At 41.3% G+C, this 22,025-nt stretch overlaps 1 protein-coding gene and 1 non-coding gene across 2 annotated transcripts in view; one reads left to right on the top strand and one right to left on the bottom strand.

The window, feature by feature from the left end:
* Positions 1-5,384: 5,384 nt before the first annotated feature.
* Positions 5,385-5,461, bottom strand: Trnat-ugu (transfer RNA threonine (anticodon UGU)). Its single transcript has one exon. It is a non-coding gene; the product is annotated as a tRNA-Thr (tRNA).
* Positions 5,462-17,758: 12,297 nt separating this feature from the next.
* Arhgap32 (Rho GTPase activating protein 32) overlaps positions 17,759-22,025 on the top strand; it is a 274,334-nt gene continuing 270,067 nt past the window's right edge. Inside the window, exon 1 of the mRNA XM_047516852.1 lies at positions 17,759-18,164. The gene's annotated coding sequence lies outside the window, so the exon portion shown is untranslated. The remainder of the gene's footprint in view (positions 18,165-22,025) is intronic.

Raw genomic sequence — 22,025 nt, 5'->3', positions numbered from 1 at the left:
TGTTAGATTGATTATATATACTGAATTTTTCAAATGCTGAGTCAGTCATATGTATTACTGTTTATTAATTAATGAGTAAAATAAAATCTTGGACAGGTCTTTTTTTAAATGTGTGTGGTAATGAGGATTAAACCCAGTAGGACTCTACCACTGTGCTACATCCCCAGCCCTTTTTACTTTTTTATTTTGAAACTGGGTCTTGCTAAGTTGCCCAGGCTGACCTTGAACTTGCAATCCTTCTGCCTCACAGGTAGCTGGGATTGTAGGCATGTGTTTAGATGTGCTCTTTTAATATTTGCTGCATAGTCATGGTGTTACCTTTTTGAAAATTATCCTTTAAGACACCTTTTTTTCCTTCTTCTTCTTCTTCTAGTACTACCTCCAAAAATGTCTTATTGGAATTTTGGTTGGATTTTTTTTCCAATTTTAGATTCATTTGGGGAACAATTGACATTCTTACCATACCAAGATTACTACCCAGGAAGTAGTCTCCCCCTGCCCCTGGCCTTTCCAAAGAATTTTATAGTTTTCTTCATTTGGATACTGCACATTTTTTGTTCAGATTATTCTTGGGTAGTTTATATTTTTGTTATTGTTCATGGGAATTGTTTCAGTTTTTATTTTCTAACTCATTATGTTTTAGAATGTATGAACAGTTTTTGGGGGTGTGTGCATTTATTCTGTAGTCTACCATCTTACGGAATTCTCATATTATTTCTAATAGTTTAAAATTTTTTATTGCAGATATACAATAATATCATAACCCAGTAAAGATAATTTTGCTGCCCTTTTGCTGATATTTATAGTTCTTAATGTCATGAAGCACATTTAGAACAGTGTTGAAGAATCAAGGGAATGATGAGTGTCCTTTTTTTGCACAACATCATCATAATTCTTGTTCTGTGAGAGCTTGGGGGTGTGGCTTGGTGGTAGACTGTTTGCTGGCATGCAGGAGGTCCTGGGTTCTAAACCTCACACTTGGGAATATGAAAGAAAAAGTGAAAAGGTGAAATTTACAAAAAACCTCTAGAGAAAAAGCATAGATTCGACACATAAGAAAGTTACCCTTAGCGCAACCTCACTTTTCAACCATTTCCCTTTTGCCAATACCTGAAGCCTGGCTTTCTCTCCTTTTGAAGACAGGAAGGAAGTTCTGTTTGAGACTAATGTCTTGTTTAGTTATCATTATGCTAATATTTCCACAGATAGCAATTGTTAATGTTTTCTGAATTTACCTGGCATCTCCAAAAAACAAAACAAACAAACAAAAAAACCTACTGTTTGAGAGGTGAAAGATGTTTTTTAAAGTTGGAAGTGAATTTGGAGGAGGTGGTTGGAACAGGATGCCCCTCTTCTGCACCACTTTCCACCAAGATGCTGTGGCTGTCCAGGTGAAGGGAAGGGGCCAAACAAGCAGGATTTCTATTTCTGCCAAATGGCTCTGGTCACTTGTTTTGGACTTGCCAAGGGCAGGGCCCCCACCATAGACTGTGTGGAGCTGAAAGCTGAATACAGAATACTTTTCTGTGCCTCTTGCCTGTGGAGCAGGCTTGTCTGCCCCAGATCACACTTGAATAGATGAAAAGAATCCATTTTTTTGCCTTGGCCCAAGGCCTGCAGTGGAGGCCACAAAGGCGCTTACAGACAAACTGGAGTGGAAGAGCAGCAAAGAAAGCAAAGAGAAGACTTAGGAAAGTGTAAGAGGAAATGAACAAGAACATTTCCAGCTGATGTAGATTATCAGTTATTCGAATGGCCCCTCTGCTCCCATTTGGAGAAATGAAATTGCAAAGCAACTAGTTCCAGCCTCCTGTGGTTTTCCTGGAATCGGATCTCCCAACTACTTTAAGGAAATCTACGTGAAAATCTGTTAGCCCTAAAGGTGGGATTTTGGAAGACAAGGAAACATCCTGAGCAAGACAGATATCTCCCCTGAAGCTGGATTCCAGGAATTTTAGAGTTTAACCAAAAGTAAGAGAAATGCTGATTCATACATGATAATGATATTGGGAAATTAGTAGTGATTTTTATCGGTACGCTTTGTTTGGTGGGAAATTGTGATAACTAGTTCCTTTGTTTAAAAGTTGTCTTTTGGAGTAGCTGGAAAGGCAAGGTCCTTAACTCTCTACACTAGTTAGGGCCAATGAAATGGGATTCTCACAGCTGAGAAATGACCACTTCTAATGTACCTGTCCCCAGAACTTTGTAGAATACAGTCCCAGGAATGTTTAGGAGGGATTTGTTTTAGTTCTAACCTAGGATTGAACAAGGAATAGGATCTGTGCTGGTAGAAAAGCTTGATTCTTCTAGGTTCTGGATGGATTAACTTTTGACTGTTTCTGAATGACAGGAAACTCATGTTTGGTGGAAAATAAGTAGATATCAGGATTTTCATAAATTATCAGGTCTATAAATGTTATTTATTTTTTACTTTTGGGATCCTGGGGATCAAACCACATATGCTAGGCAAATGCTCTGCCACTGAGCTGCATCCCCAACCCCAGGACTGCGATTATGATGGCAAAACCTACATTTTTCCCCCACAATTTTACTTTTACTCTTTTTCCAATTTCTTGTTTCTGGTCTTCACTGATGCATAAGGTAGTGTTTTGCTCTGCCTCCCTGGCACGGGTATCTGAGCAGCTCTATCAATACCACCAGGAACTGCATATTTAAATGCAAACTCCCAGGTCCCACCCCGGACTATGGAATCAGAATAACTGAGAGGGAGAAGGAATGTGCATATCTAATTCTCTTAAACCGGAGAAGACCTGGGGCTTTGAAGGCTCAAAGATCTAAGTTTAAACCATAGTGTTGCAGATTCCTGTGTGATGTTAGACAAATTAATTCAACCTTTGTCTCAGCTCTCTGGGCTGCAAAGCAGGGATAATTATACCTACTTGAAACTATTGTTGCAAATATTAAGTGACATATTTATAATTAATGTGAGCAATTTAGTTTGGAACAAAGTAAATGTTCCATGTATGTAAGCGATTGTATCTTGTTATCGCATCTGGGAACATTTCCTTTAGTCCGTACCTAGTTGTCAGATAGCTGCAAATCAGTCTGGTTTATACCTTACCTCTCTGTTCCCCCTTCAATAGTCAGTTTTCTCACACACTGTCTTACAATCAAGGAAGAGCCAGCTATCATGAGCCCTTGTCCTGAATATTTGCCCAGGACAATCTTCCCTGTTGCTCTTGACCCTACAGCTCCCTGCTGTGTTCTCCTTGTCTCTGTCTGATGGCTCTGTTCTCTGCCTTCCACCTCCACTACATTCTTCAAGTTGGTGGCCTCTCAGACTCTGTTTGCTGGCTCATGATGTTCACCTCTCTTTAATGTGCACGCTGCCTTTATTTGGACACTATCTACAATTCTCTCTAAAAGACTCTTCCAAGCTGGTAATCCTAGCTATTTGGGAGGCTGAGGCAGGAATAATGCAACTTCAAAGTCAGCCTGAGCAATTTAACAAGACCCTGTCTCAAAATAAATAAATAAACAAATGGAAAGGGTTGGAGATGTAGAGCTCTGTGGTGAATCCTCTCTGTATTCAATTCCCAGTGCCGAAAAGACAAAAAGAAAAAAAGCAAACAAACAACTCTTCTTATTCCTCACTTTTCCTGTGAAACTCCCATTTCTCCCAGTGGCAGCGAAAAGATCTCCATCCCTTGCCAGGAAAGGGACCCTGACAAACTGCATTGGAAACCCAAATTCCCCGTGAACAGACACACACAAAGTAATGGAAAACAACTGAAAATCCTGGCCTCCTAATGAGACTCTTCAGCCCTCACTCCATTTTATGAAAGCCTTTATGCTTGTTATTAAATTGCATTCCACTTTTTTGCCTTTTAAGGCTGGAAAGTGGGTTTGTGTGAACCTTTTCTAGAAAGAAGTTGTGCTCAGTAAGTTATGCAAAGAACAATTAAAACAGCCTTGTGAGTATGTGACAGTTTCCAGCTCAAGGAGTTGGTTATTAATTGCTCAACACTTGAAATGCTAAATATGTGTGAGTGGGTGGTTGTGGTCTCTCTCTCTCTCTCTCTCTCTCTCTCTGTCTCTCTCTCTCTCTCCTCTCTCTGCTCTCCTCTCTCCTTTCTTGTATTTGTTGTTTCGTAATTGGGTACTGTCCCCAAGAGAGCAGTATAGAAAGGAAACATCTCTAGCATATTAACCCTCCTTAATGGTTGAGTAAACATGTAAGCGATATAAAAGGTAGCCCAAATAATAATGTAAAGGAGTTGGAAAATATTATTGTCCTTGGTATTCAGGTGTGAGATTGAAGAAATGGGAGTATTCAATCATTTCCCCAAGGTTGCTCCCTGAGTCTTTGGTGGAAACCAAACTTCAGTAAAAGTGCAATTAGCACTTATTTTGGGGGAGTGGGGAGGGAGGCTAAACCATTGAGCCATATGCCCAGTCCTTTTTTGTATTTTATTTAGAGACAGGGCCTAGCTAAGTTGCTGAGGCTGGCTTTGAACTAGAGATCCTCCTGCCTCAGCCTCCTCAGCTGCTGAGATTGCAGGTGTGCATTAACATGCCCAGCTACAATTAGCACTTTTAAGTACCTGGTAACCCTTGACATTGTTGACCCACAACTCAATCCCTGGAGACGTGTAATAGTTCTTGAGAAAAATAACTCTCTCTCTCTCTCTCTCTCTCTCTCTCTCTCTCTCTCTCTCTCACACACACACACACACACACACACACACACCCCTCAGCATAGAAACTGGAAACTTCACTTCTCCTAGGCTATGCTTTTCACAGTGTAACCAGTATAACAAAACTCAGAGACACATTTGTTGAGTTGAAGACAGTCCTGAATTTGTAGATAAAAAGAGCTATTCCATCTCTATGCGGATTACAGTGCAACAACCCTGAATTCCGGGAACCATTCATCACAGTTATGTTGCTTAGAAGCAAAAACTTTAGGTGTCTACATGGTTACTTCAATGACCATGCAGTCATGAAGATAAAATATGATATAAATAGGTATATATTTACAGAAAACTAAACAAATACAGAGTTTATGAAATTGTGAGTAAGATTAATGAATATTTGGACCAGGTCCTGAAGGAATATTCTAAGAACTGAACCCATTTCCTATAATAAACTGAATTTAGGCAGTAATTAGTACCAGACAGCATTAACTGTGTTCCCAACTGCTCAAGGATTTTAGTCAATTATAAAAGTATAACAGTCCTACAAAAACATGTGTGAACTTTGGAACTTTTCTGGTTCCACCAACCAATAACCAGGGATAAGGTCTGAATAGCAAATCAGTCTGTGAGACCCTCCTTGGACTTCCTAAGGGAAAATGGGAAATAAGTGCCAGAGAGGGTTTTGAGAAATGTCTCTTCTGGGCTCTCATTTTTTTTTTTTTTTTTTGGGGTGCTGAGGATCGAACTCAGGGCCTTGTGCTTACAAGGCAAACACTCTACCGACTGAGCTATCTCCCCACCCCCAGCCTTCTGATTCTCAGAAGTCTTTGATGTGCACATCACCTTTAGCAAAAAGATGATCTACCAGCAATTGCCATAGGGGACTTTCTATTTCCTAATATTGGGGATTGAATTCAGCCGCCTTGCATACTAGCACTTTACCACTGAGATATTTCTCTAGCCCCATAGGGCTATTAACGTATGGTCCCTAGCATGCATGAGGGTCTGGATTCTATCCTCAGTGCCTTGAAAAAAAAAAGAAAGGAAGAAAATAAAAATTATGCTATGACATAAATATGTATTGACATGAAAAGCTAAAAATATTAAGGGAAAAACCAATTGCACACATTGTTTTCAATACGATCCTGTTGGCTGTTAAAATTTTAAATGTATACCAATATGTACTGAAACATTAATAGTGATTATCTTTGAATTTTGATTATGGGCTTTTTTTTTTTTTTTTTTTTTTTGCAATGCTGGGGATTGAACCCAAGACCTTGTGCTTGCAAGGCAAGAACTCTACCGACTAAGGTACCTCCCCAGCCCTGATTATGGGCTTTTTTTCTATTACTGCCTTTTCTATTTTTTTAATGAGGAACTTTTACTGTTTTATCTCTTTTTAAATCTATTTGTTTATTTATTTATATCAGGAATTGAACCCCAGGGCACTTAATCACTCAGTCACATCTGCTGCCCTTTTTTAAAAAATTTTGTGACGGGGTAAGGGCCTTGCTAAGTTTCTGAGGTTGACCTCAAACTTGTGGTCCTCCTGCCTCAGCCTCCCATGTTGCTGGAATTACAAGTATGCCACCGTGCCCAGTTCGCTTTTTAATGTCTTTACTGCTTTTCAAATGGGATATTATGTGTATTCTGTAGAATACTACGTACGTTTCTGAGGAAAAAATATATTTTCATTGAAAATAAACAGAAGGCCATCCTCTCTTCCACCTCCTAAAATAAGGAGACATTCATGAGTAGCTTAGTAATTCATCAATCATTCATGCATCCTGTGTTCCAGGTGTTGAATATGGGAATCTAGGCTAAATAAACCTGTGCTGCATCTCTAGTTTGTTCATAAGGAAGACTGAGAACATTTCCATAGCGCCAGGTTATCAGACAGAGTATCCAATAGAGTAGGTATTGTAGTTCTTTTTATTTCATCCGGGAACATGTAGAATATCAAGGTATTCTTTGACATATGACAGTTCTCATGGCATCTCTCAGGTCACTTCATTGGGTTCCTGCTGTTGTTGGTCACCGGGGCCATCTATGACACTTTAAAATTAGTTACTGACACAGATTCTAAAAAGCCTAGCCCAACATATAAAAGTTATTTCTGAGAAACAAAGTCAGTTCGTTCTGAAGATCAAGTTTAGAGGTTGTGCACCAGCAGACAACGGTTTATGTAACAGTTTGTCTTTGTTCCTCGAGCCATGTGTGACCTTTCTGCTCCTTCCTGCTGACACCATCTCCAACAGAAAAAATACAATCTGTTTAGCTTAATGTCCCTCCTTCCCTCCTGAGCCTTAGTAGAGAATAATAACAGCAGCTGCATGACTTTTACATAACGAAAATACTTTATTTACTTTTGTATTTAATTTATGCATCTGTCCAATGTTTGCACAGCTGTTTGATGTCTGTATGCCCCATAGATTAGTCCTTGCTGATTTCATCTCTCTTAAACTCTAGGCATTGAAAACCAGAGGTACATTCCCATTCACTTTTCTTTGCCCAACCTCCAGCTGGTATGGTATCATCTGTATGGTACCCGGCAGATGAGAATTTAATTAAGAAGGATTCTTCTGAGCTGGGGATCTAGCTTGGTGGTAAAACACTTGCTTAGCATGTGTGAGGCCCTAGGTCGGATCCCCAGCATTGCCTGACCCCACAAAAAAAATGCCAAAGAGGTTTTTAATCTGTCTCCAAAAACTGTACCAGGATTAGGGAGGTGTAAGATGTGAGAGCCAGCCCCACCAGAAGCAGAGCTAGTAATTATGAAATGGATTGGGATGGAAAAATTGCCCTCTTATTCAGGTTTAGCTGCCTGTAGAACCCCAAAAAGAACTAAGCATTTGAAATGCCAGTGTTTTGCCTAATCAATGCACCAGTGCGTATCTTAAGTTGCTGAACCTGAATATGAATTCATCTTTGATGTTGTCTTCTTGTAGTCATGGGAAGAGTTAGGGCCAACTGCAGCAGGTGAACATGTTAACACAGGACCCTTTGTTTTCTCCTCTCCGGTGGAAGATGGGAAGAAAGGGAGTATAAAGGGGGTGTTCTCTTTTGAGGGATTGTCTCCTTCCATGTATTGGAATGCATGGTGTGTTAATCAGCTTTCCATTATTATATCAAATATCTGAGATCGTTATAAAGATATAATTATGAAGATAATTATAAAGGTTTATTTTGGCTTATACTTTTAAAGGTTCTAGTCCATGAACCACTCACCTCAAGGTCAAGAACTAAAAGGAAGAGGAAGGGGCCAAGGTCCCATTATACCCTTCAAGGCACAGTCCCAATGACCTAAGGAATTCCCACTGGTCCTCACCTCTTTAAAGGTTCTATCTAGTTCCAGTAGTGCCAAACAAGAGACCAAGCTTTTAACACATGAGTCTTTGGGGGACCCTTAAAATCTGAATTATACCACATGGGTAACCCTCTTTTTTCTTTTTTGGTACTGGGGATTTGAACCAGGAGGACTCTACTACTGAGCTAGCTATCTTTTTCTTTCTTTCTTTCTTTCTTTTTTTTTTTTTTTTTTTTTTTTTTTCTTTTTCTTTCTCTCTCTCTCCCCTCTCTCTCTCTCTCTCTATGGCACTGGGGATTGAACTCAGGAGCACTCTACCAACAAGCTGTATCTCCAGCCCTTTTTATTTTTTGAGACACTGTCTCACTAAGTTGTAGATGCTGGCCTGGAACTTGTGATCCGCCTGCCTCAATCTCCCAAGCAGCTGGGATTATAGGTGTGCACCACTCTGCCCAGCTATATTACTCTTAAATAATGTTCTTGTCCAGTTTTATGCTGTCCAGTCATCAATATATATTTACCAAACAAACAAAAAGTGGCATGTCTTTTATTATCATAAAAAATAGACCAAATTTTAGCTGGATTTTGAATCTCTCTTTGTTTCAGTTTCTCTCAAAGTCAGCAGTCTCATACTTGATGAAACATTAGGTCTTCTACTGAAAAGTACACAGAGGTGCACTCTGAATGAACTAAATTATATTTTTCTCAACCAGTTTGATCTATTATTTCTATAGTAGTACTGTATTCTTTGCCAGGAGTCAGAGGTGGGGGTTGTTTGCTTTTTTTTTTTAAATCCATCAAGGACTACAGAAAAATACTTTAATACCTTTTTCTCCCCCTGTACTGGGGATTGAGCCCAGGGGCACTCTATCACTGAACTACATCCCCAACCCTTTTTAGTTTTTATGAGACAGGAATTGCTAAGTTGCCAGGCTGGTCTCGAGTTTGTAATGGTCCTGCCTCAGCCTCCCGAGTTGATGGGATTACAGATGTGTGCCACCACGCTCAGCTCAGAGAAATACTTTTTAAATTAGACCATGACCTGAGAAAGAAGTGAACTAGTAAGTTTGAGTTTGTTATCAACTCTGCTTGAGACTGGCTTTTTATATCACTCTGAGGAGCAATGCTGTTTGTTTTCAACATGAAATACATAATAGGAAAAATTGAGTGGGGAACAGGGGAATAATATTTTGATAGGATAGTTTTATTGTTTTGTTTGATATATTGTGACCCCAACCCTCAATATATCTGGGGATCATCCATACTTAAAGTTAAATATAAAATAACTTCTTGAGCTAAGTACAAGTGATTTTTGAAAAAAATAAAATAAAATACCATGTAGGGAACTGGAGTCGTGGCTTAGTGATGGAGCACTTGCCTCGCATGTATGAGGCACTGGGTTCGATTCTCAGCACTGCATATAAATAAATAAAAGTCCATAGACAACTAAAAAAAATAAAAAATTTTAAAAAATATCATATAGGATTTTCTACACAGTTCTTCTCAAGTTGCCTGGGAAACCTCACATCTACTGCATTCAGTGTTAGAAACATAGGTTAAATTCTCATCCAGTATGTATTTTGAACATAGCAGGAAAACACAGATGTTTTAGACTTTCTGAGCTACATTAAATTCTGGAAACTGGAAGCTATAAAAGACAAAATCGTGGGAGGGGAATTGTAGAGAGCACCCTGGGAAAGCGGCAGCTCCAGAGTTGAGTGACCTCTCTTTGATCTCTTGCTTTCCCAAGTCACTTTCCCATGCATTTCCTCAACGCTGGCTTCAGTTCTTTAGATCTAATAAAAGGCTTTGGGGTTGGGAGCATCACCACGTGTCTGAGTAGAGTGCTGATTCAGGAGAGCTCTGAGGGAGGAGTGGAGCATTCCATGTGTTTACAGTAAAATCTGTGTGTGTGTGTGTGTGTGTGTGTGCGTGTGTGTGAGAGAGAGAGAGAGTGTGTGTGTGTGTGTGTGTGAGAGAGAGAGAGAGAGAGAGAGAGAGAGAGAGAGTCTGTTTTCTCATGAGCAGTAAGAACATCTCATGACTATTACAGCCAACAATGGGAGATTTAGCTTCTTCCAAGTCACTTCGATGAAGCACATACTCTAAAGTAGCATGCTTCCTGGGGATAGAGTTTCAAAAAGTTCCTACACCCTACTCCTTTTCCAGACAGTTTGCTGCTCCTTAAAGATCTCATTGGAGAAATGTAATCTTCCCTTTTTGTACATTAATGCTTTCTTGAACCTCCACATAATTTTGCTTTATAAGAAGCAGAATTAAGTCAATTGCAACAGCACATGCCTGTAATCCCAGCCACTTAGGAGACTGAGGCAGGAGGATTGCAGGTTCAAGGCCAGCCCTCAGCATTAGCAAGACCCTGTGACAAAATGAAAACTAAGAAATACTGGAGATGTAGTTCAGTTGTAGAACACTCTGGGTTCAATCCTCAGAATGGGGGTGGGGAGAAGCAGAATTAATACTTTATACAAATATTTACATTTTAATGCTATTCCCTTCATTTTCTGGACCAGGTTCACATTTGACTATAAAATGGATTGTGTAAACTTGAATGACTTTATGGGTTGTTTTGCGTGTTTGTGTGTTAATCAGCTTTCTGTTGCAGTGATAAAATACTTGAGAATAACAACTTAAAGGAGGAAAGGTTTATTTTGGCTCATAGTTTCAGTCCATGGTTACCTGGCTCTATTACTTTTAGACCTGTAGAAAGCAGAAACATCATGATGAAAGGACATGGTGGAGCATATCTGGTTATGGCAGCCAGGAAGCACATAGAGAGGAAGAGACTGGGAATGAGATACAGTTTGAAGGACACACCTGCAAGGATCTACTCTCTTCACCCACCTCCCACCTCCTACAGTTTCTACCACCTCCCAATATTCATTCAGCTGTGAGTCTATCAATGTAATCTATTGATGATGTCAGAGCCATCATGATCCAATTATTTTCTCACCTTTGAATATTTCTGTATTGGGGATGTTCCAGATCTAAACCATTACAGTCTGTTTTCTTTTGATATAATGAAATAACTGAGGCTGGGGAATTTGTAAAGAAAAGAGGTTTATTTGTCTCATAGTTTTGGAGGCTGAAGGTCCAAATAGCATGTGCTGACTCTAGCACCCCACCCCCTTTGTATCACATGAGAGCAGATGGCATCATGGTGAGAATGGATACTAGCAGGAGAGAGAGCCAGGAAAGGTGGCACATTTCTGTAATCCCATCATCTCAGGAGGCTAAGGCAGGAGGATTGCCAGTTCAAAGCCAACCTCAACAACTTAGTGCAGCCATAAGCAACTTAGAGAAACCCTGTCTCAAAATAAAAAATAAAATGTGGCTCAGTGATTGTGCACTCTTGGGGAGCAGGCTCACCCTCTAATAATCACTTGCACTTAAGAGGACTAACTCAGGTTCCCATGAGTGTTATTTTAATCCCTTCCAAGGACAGTACCCGCAGTGACCTAACTAACTCTCACTGGGCTTTGCCTCTTTAACTCTCTCACTAGCCAGGCATGTTGGTATATACCTGAGTTCCAACTGCTTAGGAAGCTGAGGCAGGAGGATCACTTGAACTCACAAGCTTGATACCAGCCTGGTTAGGCAACAGAGAGAGACTTCATCTTAAAAAAAATAAAAAAATGGTACCATCACCTCACCTCTTAACTTTGTGACACTGGGGTCCAAGCTTCTAATATATGAAACATGGGGGACACCATTAAATCATATCCAAATGGTAGCACTTTGCTATCTAAATTTTTTTCTGATAATTTTAGAGATGCTGAGTGATTTAGAAATGCTGGTTTTCATTAGTGTTTAGATATAATTTAAAAGATATTTTTTCTTCCTGATTCTCAAAATTCTAGACAAAAAAAAAAAAGGGAACTATAGTAATCACTGTTAATTTCCAAATTTTCTTTCTTCCAAAGCATTTTCATAATAATTAAATCATTCTACCTTTATGATACTCACTCAAGAAGAAAGAGAGAAAGCCCATTTTATAGATGGAAACACAACTTAAAACTTATGAAAATTTACATGGTGGGGCAAGAAAAAAAAATGAAAGGTAAGTTTTGCATTTCCTAAAATTTACCATATTCCTTTATAACATGGTGATTATTTCATTTAAGAATGAGAAGGCATTTTTACATAATTTAACTTTAATTTTTCTGTCTTTACTTCTATAAATCAAATCTAATTGCAAGGTGAGACTTTTGATCTTATCCTATAAGCATTAAATTACCTATTTACTATATGCCTTTCTTTGCTAAATCTTGATATTTTCTTAGATTTTCAGGATAGTTTGTTTTGATTTGATTTGGAGTGAATTCCTGTTTGTAATAAGTATAAAGATAGCTCCATAGCAATAAGCACCAGCAGATAAGAAGTGAGCAAATAAATTTTGTATCCTGGTAGTACCATTTATTTACTCATTCACTGATATGAATACAATGGTGAATAAACAAAGTTCCTGCCCTTATGGACCTTATATTTTACTGAGAGAGACAAATAATAAATATTGACTACACAACTTAATTCCATGGTCATAAGTGCTGTGGGAGAAAAAAAAAAGCAGAGTAAGTGAACAGAGAAGGCAGAACTATTTTAGGTATAGTGAGTCAGAAGGTTAATTTAAAAGTGTGAAAGGTGAGGTGCACCTTGCAGATTTGAGGAAAGGTAGGAGGAGGTGGTTGTGGTTGGAGCAGAATGAATGGCAAAAGGTAGAGATTAGAGAGATGAGCAGGGCTGAAGGGACTGGAAAGATCAGGGAAAGGACTTTGGATTTTATTGCAGTGTGGTTAAAAGCTCAGAATCCTACAGGGTTTTAAGCAGGGGGAATGATATTTTCAAAGTAATGTTTTAAAAACAAATTCTTTGGTAGCCATGTTGAGAATAGACCACAGAGAGTAAAGAATGGAAACAGGGAGATCACTGTAGGGCCTTTTGTAGTCACACAGGAGAATGATCATAGGGACAGATGTGGTGTGCATAGCTAAGAGGGAGAGAAGATTGAGTTAGGGTTTTTTTTTTTTTTTTTTTTTTTTTTTTTTTGTGTGTGTGTGTGTGAGAGAGAGAGAGAGAGAGAGAGAGAGAGAGAGAGAGAGAGAGTGAGTGTGTGTGTGTGAGAAGGGCTTTACTGGGAACCGAACCCAGGTTCTAGCACATACTAGGCAAGCACTTTACCACTGAGCTACATTCATGATCATAGGGACAGAAGATTGAGTTAGGGTGTTTGGTGAGAGAGAGAGAGAGAGAGAGAGAGAGAGAGAGAGAGAGAGAGAGAGAGAGAGTGTGTGTGTGTGTGTGTGTGTGTGAGAGAAGGGCTTTACTGGGAACCAAACCCAGGTTCTAGCACATACTAGGCAAGCACTTTACCACTGAGCTACATTCCCTAGCCCTTTCTTTTCTTTTCTTTTCTTTTTTTTTTTTTTTTTTCCTGCAGTGCTGGGGATTGAACCCAGGGCCTTGTGCATGTGAGGCAAGCACTCTACCAACTGAGCTATCTTCCCAGACCTGCTAGCCTTTTCTGTTTTTTGATTTTGAGATAGCATCTTGCTAAGTTGTCCAGGCTGACTTTGAACTTGTGATCCTCCTGCCTCAGCCTCCTGAGTAGCTGGGATTATAAGCATGCTGCTTGACTTGGTTTCAATTTTGAGGGTAGAATTGGAAGGATTTGCTGTTGAAATGAATATGGTGGTTGAAAGAGGAATTTTAGTCATTAGATGGGCAAGACTTGGAGGAAGCAATTTTGGGGTTATTCTGAATATGGACAGTCAAGAGTTCTGTTTTAGACACTTTAAGTTTGAGTTATCCAAGTGAAAATGTCAGTGAGGCTGCTGGATATATGAGCCTGGAGTCCTGGGAAGAGGTTGGGGTTAAAAGTATACATTCATCAGTGAGTGGAGGCTATTTAAAGTCTTAGGATGGAAGAGATTGTGGCAGGATGGGAATGTAGAAAGACAATAGGAAGGGCCCAAGGTGAGAACCCATGGGCAATCAACCTTTAGAATTCTGGAAGAGGAGAAGGATTTAGTGGAGGAGCCCACAAAGGAGCTGAAGGATTAAAAAACAGACATGTAGATAGGTATGACTGTTGTTATAGTTTAAAGATGGAAACAAATTTTTCATGGAAGAATAATCAAAAGTTCTTAAGTATTGCGATAGAGGCTAATAAACCAAAATGTGTTGGGGAGAGGAGAGAAAATGGAAAGTTTATCATTTCAATGAACATACCACAGATTTGTCAAATCTCAGTGAACAGGTCTACTAATGTTTCTTAAAATGCTGTCCAATAGTAGTTTTGTTGTTGTTTTAAAGGGTTCAATGTTTAGAGAAGCTACTCCTTGGATATTAGCTAGGAGAATGCTACAGAGAGACAACATGTCTTTTTCCTCAAAAACCTTTTTTGTTGTCCTGTTTTATGGGGGTGCAATATTAAGCTCTTCCCTTGGTGGGGGCAGGGAGAGGGGCATGGCAGGAAGCAAGGCAATGCCAATTGTCACTTTGGGAAAATTCTTTACTAAACCTGACCCACTCTCAGCAACTTATTTTTCTTAAGCCAGCTATTCAGTTTGGGGTGTAAATAAGCTTCCTCTTTCTCCCTTCCTCAGTTCCCAGACTCTCTGAAACTCAAGGTTAGGTAAGTGTTGCAGTCATTTGTGTAGCTGCCTTCCTGGCTGGCTCAACTTGTCTGCACCGTGATGCTGCTTTGGTGCCTACAGGGGACTGCAATGCAACAGATCTGAGATGCGGGGAGTGAGCCCAACTGCCACCTCCTGGAAGATGACAGTGCCAAGGCCGAGAAAGGAGGCCAGACTGAGGCCTCCAACAGCTTCAGAGAGAGGGGGAGTTTATCCTCTTTCCTGCCCCTCACTTTGTAAATATTGAATCAAACCATACACAGGTAGCAAATTCAGTTACTTAGCAGTATTTTATGGTTGAACAGACGTTTTCTTTTTTAGGGGATGTTGCGATTTTTGTGATTTATGAATTTAATCACTGAGGGTGTTATTAGGACAGAGGTAATTGATTACAAACATCTGAAACATCAAGGTCAGATGGCTGCAGAGTTGCCTGGCAATTACAACCTTGAGTTTATATGCAAGGTTAGCAGCAGTAAGTACTGATTCATAGGACATTTGGATAGTTCTATCCCAGGAGAGGGAGTGCTGGCTCAGAACAGATTAAGGAGTATCAACACCCTTGAACTTGCTTAAACACCTCTGGCATTTGGAAAACACATGTGCAGTACATTTGTTCTTTTTCTGAACTGTATATAATATAAACAGGGGGATAGTTACCAAAATGTTTTTAGGGTCTAACCCAAAATATCTGTATCATCCAATGTATACATCATATGGTTTGGATTGTAAATATCACCAATAGACCTAAATGCTGAAGGTTTGGTTGCCAGCCTATGGTGCTTTTGGGAGATGGCGGAATCTTTAGGAGGTGGGGCCTAGTGGAATGAAGTTAGGTCATGGGGGTATGTCCTTGAAGGGGATACTGAGACACCAGTCCGTTCCTCCCTCTCCTCTTTGTCTTTTGTTTCTCTGTCTCCATGAGATGAACAGCTTTGCTATAACACAGGTTCCCTGCAATGATATTCTGCCTTTCCTCCAAAAACAATAGTGCCAACTGACCTTGGGAACAATGAGTCAAAATAATTCTTTTCCCTCATAAGTTGAATATCTCAGGTATTTTGTCATAGTGATGGGAGGTTGACTGATACAGAAATCCTAGCTCCTTTATATATTACTCACCTCTACCACCTCAACCATTTAACATTCAGTAGTTGCAGCTAAGTTTCAGGATTTTATGGCAAAACTTTGGGATGTGAATGAAGTCTTTCCAAAAATAATGCAATATCATGATCTTAACTGAGAGTAGCCAAGACACTGCAGTCTTTGGCAAAACTTGTTTTCCATGGTGATGTGCTTTCTATCCCACACAGACCTCCTCTTAGTATCACAGGATATTTGCATGTAATGTTTACCAAACCCTGAGAATGACACAAGCTACCAAATACACACTTGTTGCTCTAAGGCAGAGATGACTCTATGACCCAAGGGTAAACCCCATGGTGCTGCTGCATTAGATAAAAGAATACTTTTTAAACTATGGTCTTATGTTGAAGTTCTCCAGTTTTCATTGTTTACCTTGGTGTTTCTCTCTCTCTCTCTTTTTTTGGGGGATTGAACACAGGAGTACTCAATCAGTGAGCCCAATCTCCCACCCTGTTTTGTATTTGATTTAGAGACAGGGTGTCACTGAGTTGCTTAGTGCCTTGCTTTTGCTGAGGCTGGCTTTGAACTCACTCTTCTCTTGCCTCAGCCTCCCAAGTCACTGGGATTGCAGGCGTGCAACACGCCCCCCCCCCACTCTTTATCGCTTAAGAAGTATCACAAAGACCCTTATGCATCCCAAATGCATCTATTTCCCGTAGAAGGTTGAGATGCACTTATTGCACTTATTGAAAGTTGGTCTCTATATTTTTCCCATCCCAGTTTGGGTCTCATTCTATTTCTTCTCTAGTTCCATGTTAGAAAACATGCAGATTCTTGGTCTGTAAAGAAATTTTGGTTATACTGAAACTGGCAGATTTTTGTTCATGTTCACTCCCTAATTTGTCTCCAGAATGTGGTGAAATACCAGTTTATCATGCTCTTGAAATTTTGCTAACTGTAGTCAAGGCCCTGTTTTATTTTCAACGGCTTCAATAGAAATGACTAAATGCTGAGTGGACCCAAATCACTGCAGTGACATTAGATGATGCAGTATTTGGAATTAATAGGCTTGAGAATAAGAGCAAATTATATAGGTTAACACCCCTCTTCTCCCCCCAACATCAGATGCAAAATGAGTCACAAGGATTGAAAGATACATATATAAAAGAAAAAAAAATGGAAAACGGTAGAATGTCAAGATATCTTTCCTGCATTCTGTCACTCCGATGGTCGTTGCAGGTGGAAGTGCTGCACAGCCTTTGGAGGCTGAACAAAAGGAACAAGAACCAAGGGCAATCCCATCCACAGGCAGGGGGTTTCCTGGAAGCTCCTTCACTTGCTTCCAAAATCTCTTTTCAGTATAGCCATGCATCTTCAGGTTTGCTATTCTTTCCCCCTTTCTTGTCTTTACTCTCCCTTGATCTGATATGCCACTTTCAATTTTCTGGTCTATAACTCTGAATGAAGAAACCAACTAAAGGAACTTTAGGCACTTCTCCATCCCGATTCTAAATAATAAGCATCGTGAGTTGATTGCGCACCCAAATGAGCAAGGGAGGGAGAGGCAAAGATCTTCGACTTGTGGCAACGCCCCCCTCTCCTCCCTGGTGCAGCGACAGTATTCTGGGGTCAGATGGGAGTGGAGAGGAGCCACTGCCGTAGTCTCCGAGACGCCTTTTCCTGATGTTGCTGTTGCTGCAGGTTTTTTATTTTTGCACCAGAGCACGATGCAGAGGCCGAGGCAAAAGACCACATTCGACCCCTGGGGCAGCATCTCATTCCCTGACCTGTGCTCGGCTCGCTCTGCCACCCCAGCGGGTTACCCTACCCCACCCTGAGGAGGGGCCCCTGCATGCCCTTCGCCGCCCCCCCGCAGCGCACGTGCGCTCCAGGGACAACAGCAGGCGAGGCCTTGGCGCGCCCCCGCCTCACGGCCGCGCGCGCGCTCCGCCCGCCCTCCTTGCGCGTGCTCGTGCCCGCGGCCGCGGCGGCGCGCCTCTTCTCCCCGCTGCGGGCGTCGCGGGTGCGGGAGGAGGCGGAGCGGAGGAGGCGGAGGCAGGGCGGGCGGCGGGCTCCGGCGGGGGCGCGCGCCGGCCAGCGGGGCGGGGGCGGCCGGAAGGCGTCGGGGTGAGGGGCTCTGGAGCCCGAGAACCCGCGTCCCCCGGGGCTGATCCGCCGCGGGAGGGCGAGCGCGGTGCGCGACGGAGGTGGGGACTTCGAGGCCGCGGCCGGGAGCCCGGCTCCCCCGCCCCCGAGCCTGACGGGGTGGCGAGGCGGGATGCGGCTCTGGCGCTGGGGGCGCCCGGCCGAGCCCCCGCGGCGGCCCTGGGCGGCCAGGCTCTAGGCGCAGCGGCGTCGGCAGCGGCGGGCGGAGGGCGTCCGGCCCGGCCCGCGGAGGGCAGACACGGAGCGGCGAGCGGGGCGCAGCGACGCCGCGGCGCGGCGGGGCCGCGGGGCTCGGTAAGGCGGGGGCGCGGGCGGGCCGGGGGCGCCGGTGACGTGGGCTGGCGCCGCGGGGAAGGCTGCGGGGGCCATTCTTTCTCTCTTAGAAAAAATTCTTTTTAAAGTAGAGCCTCCTGATCGAATGTTCTTGAGGGACCATCTCGGGTTTCTCCTCGTTCCTCCTCCCCGGGACTCTTCTCCCGGCCTCCTGGGGCGCTCGGGGCTGCGGGCCCACAGCCTCCCGCGCTCGCATCCCGCGTTTCCTCACGGCCTTAGCGAATGAGGCGTTGGGACGGATTCCTGGCCTGCTGCAGTGCTCTGCGCCCCAGGCTGAAGTCAGGCAGTAGCCGCGACTCCCCGGGAATGGCTAAGTGGGGGCCTTGGGGACCCGGGTGCTCCCACAGGAGCCCCGGCGCGAGACTTCCTCTAGGCTGTCCACCGTCGACAGCGCAGGTCCCGGCCCCCAGTGTGTGTGGGGGCAGTTGAGCGAGATGTCTCTGCTCCCCAGGACTCCGCTGGAGTTTTTCCTCTTATCTTTCTAATTGGCTGAAGTTGGCGCTACATGTTGGACGATAGTGATGACTTAGTGCCTTTTTTCCCCTTGACTTCCCCTGCCACCCCTGCATAGTGTCTTTCTCATTTTTATTGACTAGATTAAATGTTTATGTTAAAGATTTTCATAAATGGCACACAAGACAAGGTAGGGAGAGAAAGTCGGACTTGATTTCTTAGCTTTAGTCTGCCTCTGGATCCTGTATAACCTCACCTTCTAGGGCTGAAGCTTAGAGAAGGAGGAGGGGAGGTAGAGGCCCAGAGCAGGATGCTTGGGATGCAGTTTAATAGTTATTTTTTAGGAAATAGAACTTGGATAATTATAATTTTGATCTACACTTGGAATTAAAATCAGCTCGTAAAATGCTTGGAGCACTGCATGATGCTACATGGATAACTAGAAGCTGGGCGGTGGCATTGTCAGCATCTCTTTTATTTTCCATTCTTTCAGAGTCTTATTTGGCACAGATTTAGACCTTTTAAGTAAGTCTGAATGGGAATAACTTTACCAATACCTTGGTTGCTTTTGAAAAAGTGGTCTGTATATTTTTGTGTGAAGAAGAAAAAGCAAATGGTGGTATAGTACAGGGTCTCTGAAAATACACAAATGTCTAGTTTGATTCAGAAATTGGATCTTTTTGTGATATTTTTGAGTAGTGATGTATTTTTTTGTATTGAGTGAATTGAAGTCCAACTCTGAGTCTGCATTTATTCCTTGGACTTAGGTGTGAAGGAAATAGAAACAATAATTGCTGTTACAGCACAACTTCAGAGTTTTCCAAGCACTCCTTGGTGTGTATTCTTTTTCATAGGGCTATTTGTGAAGTTGAGGTATTATGATGATGTGATTTCCAGTTTCAGGAATGGACCTGTGGACATAAAATTGGACATTTGGTGATGTTTTATACAACAAGGATCTGTAATGTTGTGAAGTTGGAATTGTGTTTAAACCAGTTGTTTTCCTACCATGTCACTTTAGCAGTCATGGAATAGAGCAGCACTTTGGACAGAGACTTGTCCAGACAGCTAGGGTGGCAGCCCAGTTTACTTAGGATCCTGCACATGGAGGTGGGGGACAGGGTGAAGTAGTGGGGCAGAAAAGATGTAAGTGGGACAGAGAGGAAACGCTACTTGAAATGTTCTTTAGTTATATAACTGTTTTGTTTTCCAGGGAGAAACTAAGAACCAGTGAGGTAGGCTCAACTGTCATTAGAGCCTTTGATGTTGGTTTGAATTCCAGTAGTAGTTTTGTTCCTTTTATTTCCTTTACCCAGCCCCACATCATTTTCCAGTGACCAGAAATTTTTCTGCAGTTGGGCTGAGACTTTAAAGGCATTAAATTCTTCTCCACTATCATTTTTTTCTCTCGCTCTCTCTTTCTTTCTTTTTGGTGCTACAATTTAAGATTTTTGTTGCTTGTTCTTTCTTTGGATGACTTATTCAATAGTGTTTTCCCTTACCAAGCTGACCTGGACATAGTATTTGCTCAGTGTACATATAGACTGTTGCCTATAGATGCATTTAATAAATGTCAGGCACTAGTAGCTATTTTCATTATGAGGACTGTGGTAGCTAAAGAAAAATAAAGTGCATCATAATTGTGTTTTTAAAGGCTAAAACTAGCATCCTTGAGAAATTTTAGATTCTAACCCATGAATATGTAATCTGATGTCCATGGAAGTGGTCAAGAGGTAGCCAGGATTTGAAATTGGGCTGTGTTTGGGGTTCTATCACTTCATAGATGAGTGTACTTTCCCTGGGCACCCCTGGGCACATCTTTGCCATTTCTGAACTTGTTTTCCTTATCTATAAAATAGGGTTGAGAAAGCTTGCATTGTCTCCTCATACTGTTGTGCAGGATCAGACAATAGTAAGAATGTGGAAATGCTTTGTATAGCTGTTTTCATCTGTGTAAGATAGTACTGTCATTACATATAAACTTGGTATTGAACACAGTCTTATTTCACTTGGCAAATTGGCCTGGTAAACGCTCTTATTTATTTATTTTTGCAGGGTAGGGTATTGAATCCAGGTCTCATGCCTGCTAGGCAAGCACTCAACCACTGAGCATATCCTTGGTCCTTGGCAAGCTGTCCTAAATGTTAACAGCAATTTAAAAATGTAGCTAAGGGATTAGAATGTGTTAGATTTTTTCCAGTTCCAAAATTTTGTGATTTTTATCATTATTGAGAAAATTCTTATACCTACAGTTTTAGAATCTTGGAATTTTCAGTTATTTTGGAACAGGACAAATTTATTGAGATTTTGAGCTTCTTTAAAGTATCAGTTGAAAATACCCAAGGAGGTTACAAGTTAGGATTTGTGAGTAGCAAAAACTATTTTTTATTTGTCTGCCTTATTTAGACTGGGGTTGGCTAAACATAGGATGCAGACCTGAATGGCCCATGAACTAGGAATGATTTTTAAAAATTTTAAGTGGTTGAAAAAACTCAAGAGTAATATTTCTTGATGTACAAATTATGTGAAACTCCAGTGTTTGTGTCCTTAAGTAAAGTTTTATGGGAACAGAGTCACACTTACTTGTTTTTGTTGTCTATGGCTACTTTGGTTTCCAGCAGCAGACTTGAGCACGCTTGACAGAGACAGCATGGCCTGGAAAGCCTAAAATATTTATTATCTGGTCCTTGACAGAAAAAAATTGTCAACTCTGATTTAGGACTTCAGATATTTTGCTTAATTAGCACACATAGTATTTCTTGTCATAGCATTATAAAGTTAAGAGCTGTGGAAAGGTACTAATTTTTACTTTGGAACTAGAGAGAATTGGATTAAAATGCTAGCTGTGATATTTATAAACTTTGGTCCTGGACAAGTTATTATTTTGGTGCTTCAGGTACCTTCATTGTCATCAAGGGATAACAGTACCTTAGAATGTCATAGTGAGGTTGAAGTGAAAGGTGTCAAGGCTTAACAAAATATCAGGCATTTAGTAAACACTCAGTAAGTGACACATGATGATTGTAAATTCTAGTCTAAAAGCATGCCTGAAGTATTGTATACTCCTCAGCCGAGTAGTATGCTACTTGTTCTGAAATTTTCTCCTTTACTGAAACTATTAGTTTAGTTAATAGCTAATAATTGGAATAGCTTGAGAAATTTCCTATATGTTATACTCTGTATTTACTAAATACCTATATATTTCAGATAATTAATACTGAGGGAAAAGATACTTCTATTATTCATAGATTCTGGTTCTTGGTAATTTCCTGGTAATATTCTTAAGTTTGCAGGGTAAGTTTAAATATCACTTCTATTTTGGTACTGGCTGTTTTTCTTTCTTTCTTTCTTTAATTGAAAAAGATGTGG

This window comes from Sciurus carolinensis, chromosome 11, assembly GCF_902686445.1.
Source record: "Sciurus carolinensis chromosome 11, mSciCar1.2, whole genome shotgun sequence".
Classification (NCBI taxonomy): Eukaryota; Metazoa; Chordata; class Mammalia; order Rodentia; family Sciuridae; genus Sciurus; species Sciurus carolinensis.
The sequence above is the reverse complement of the archived record's forward strand: the minus strand, read 5'-3'. Positions and strand labels throughout refer to the sequence as shown.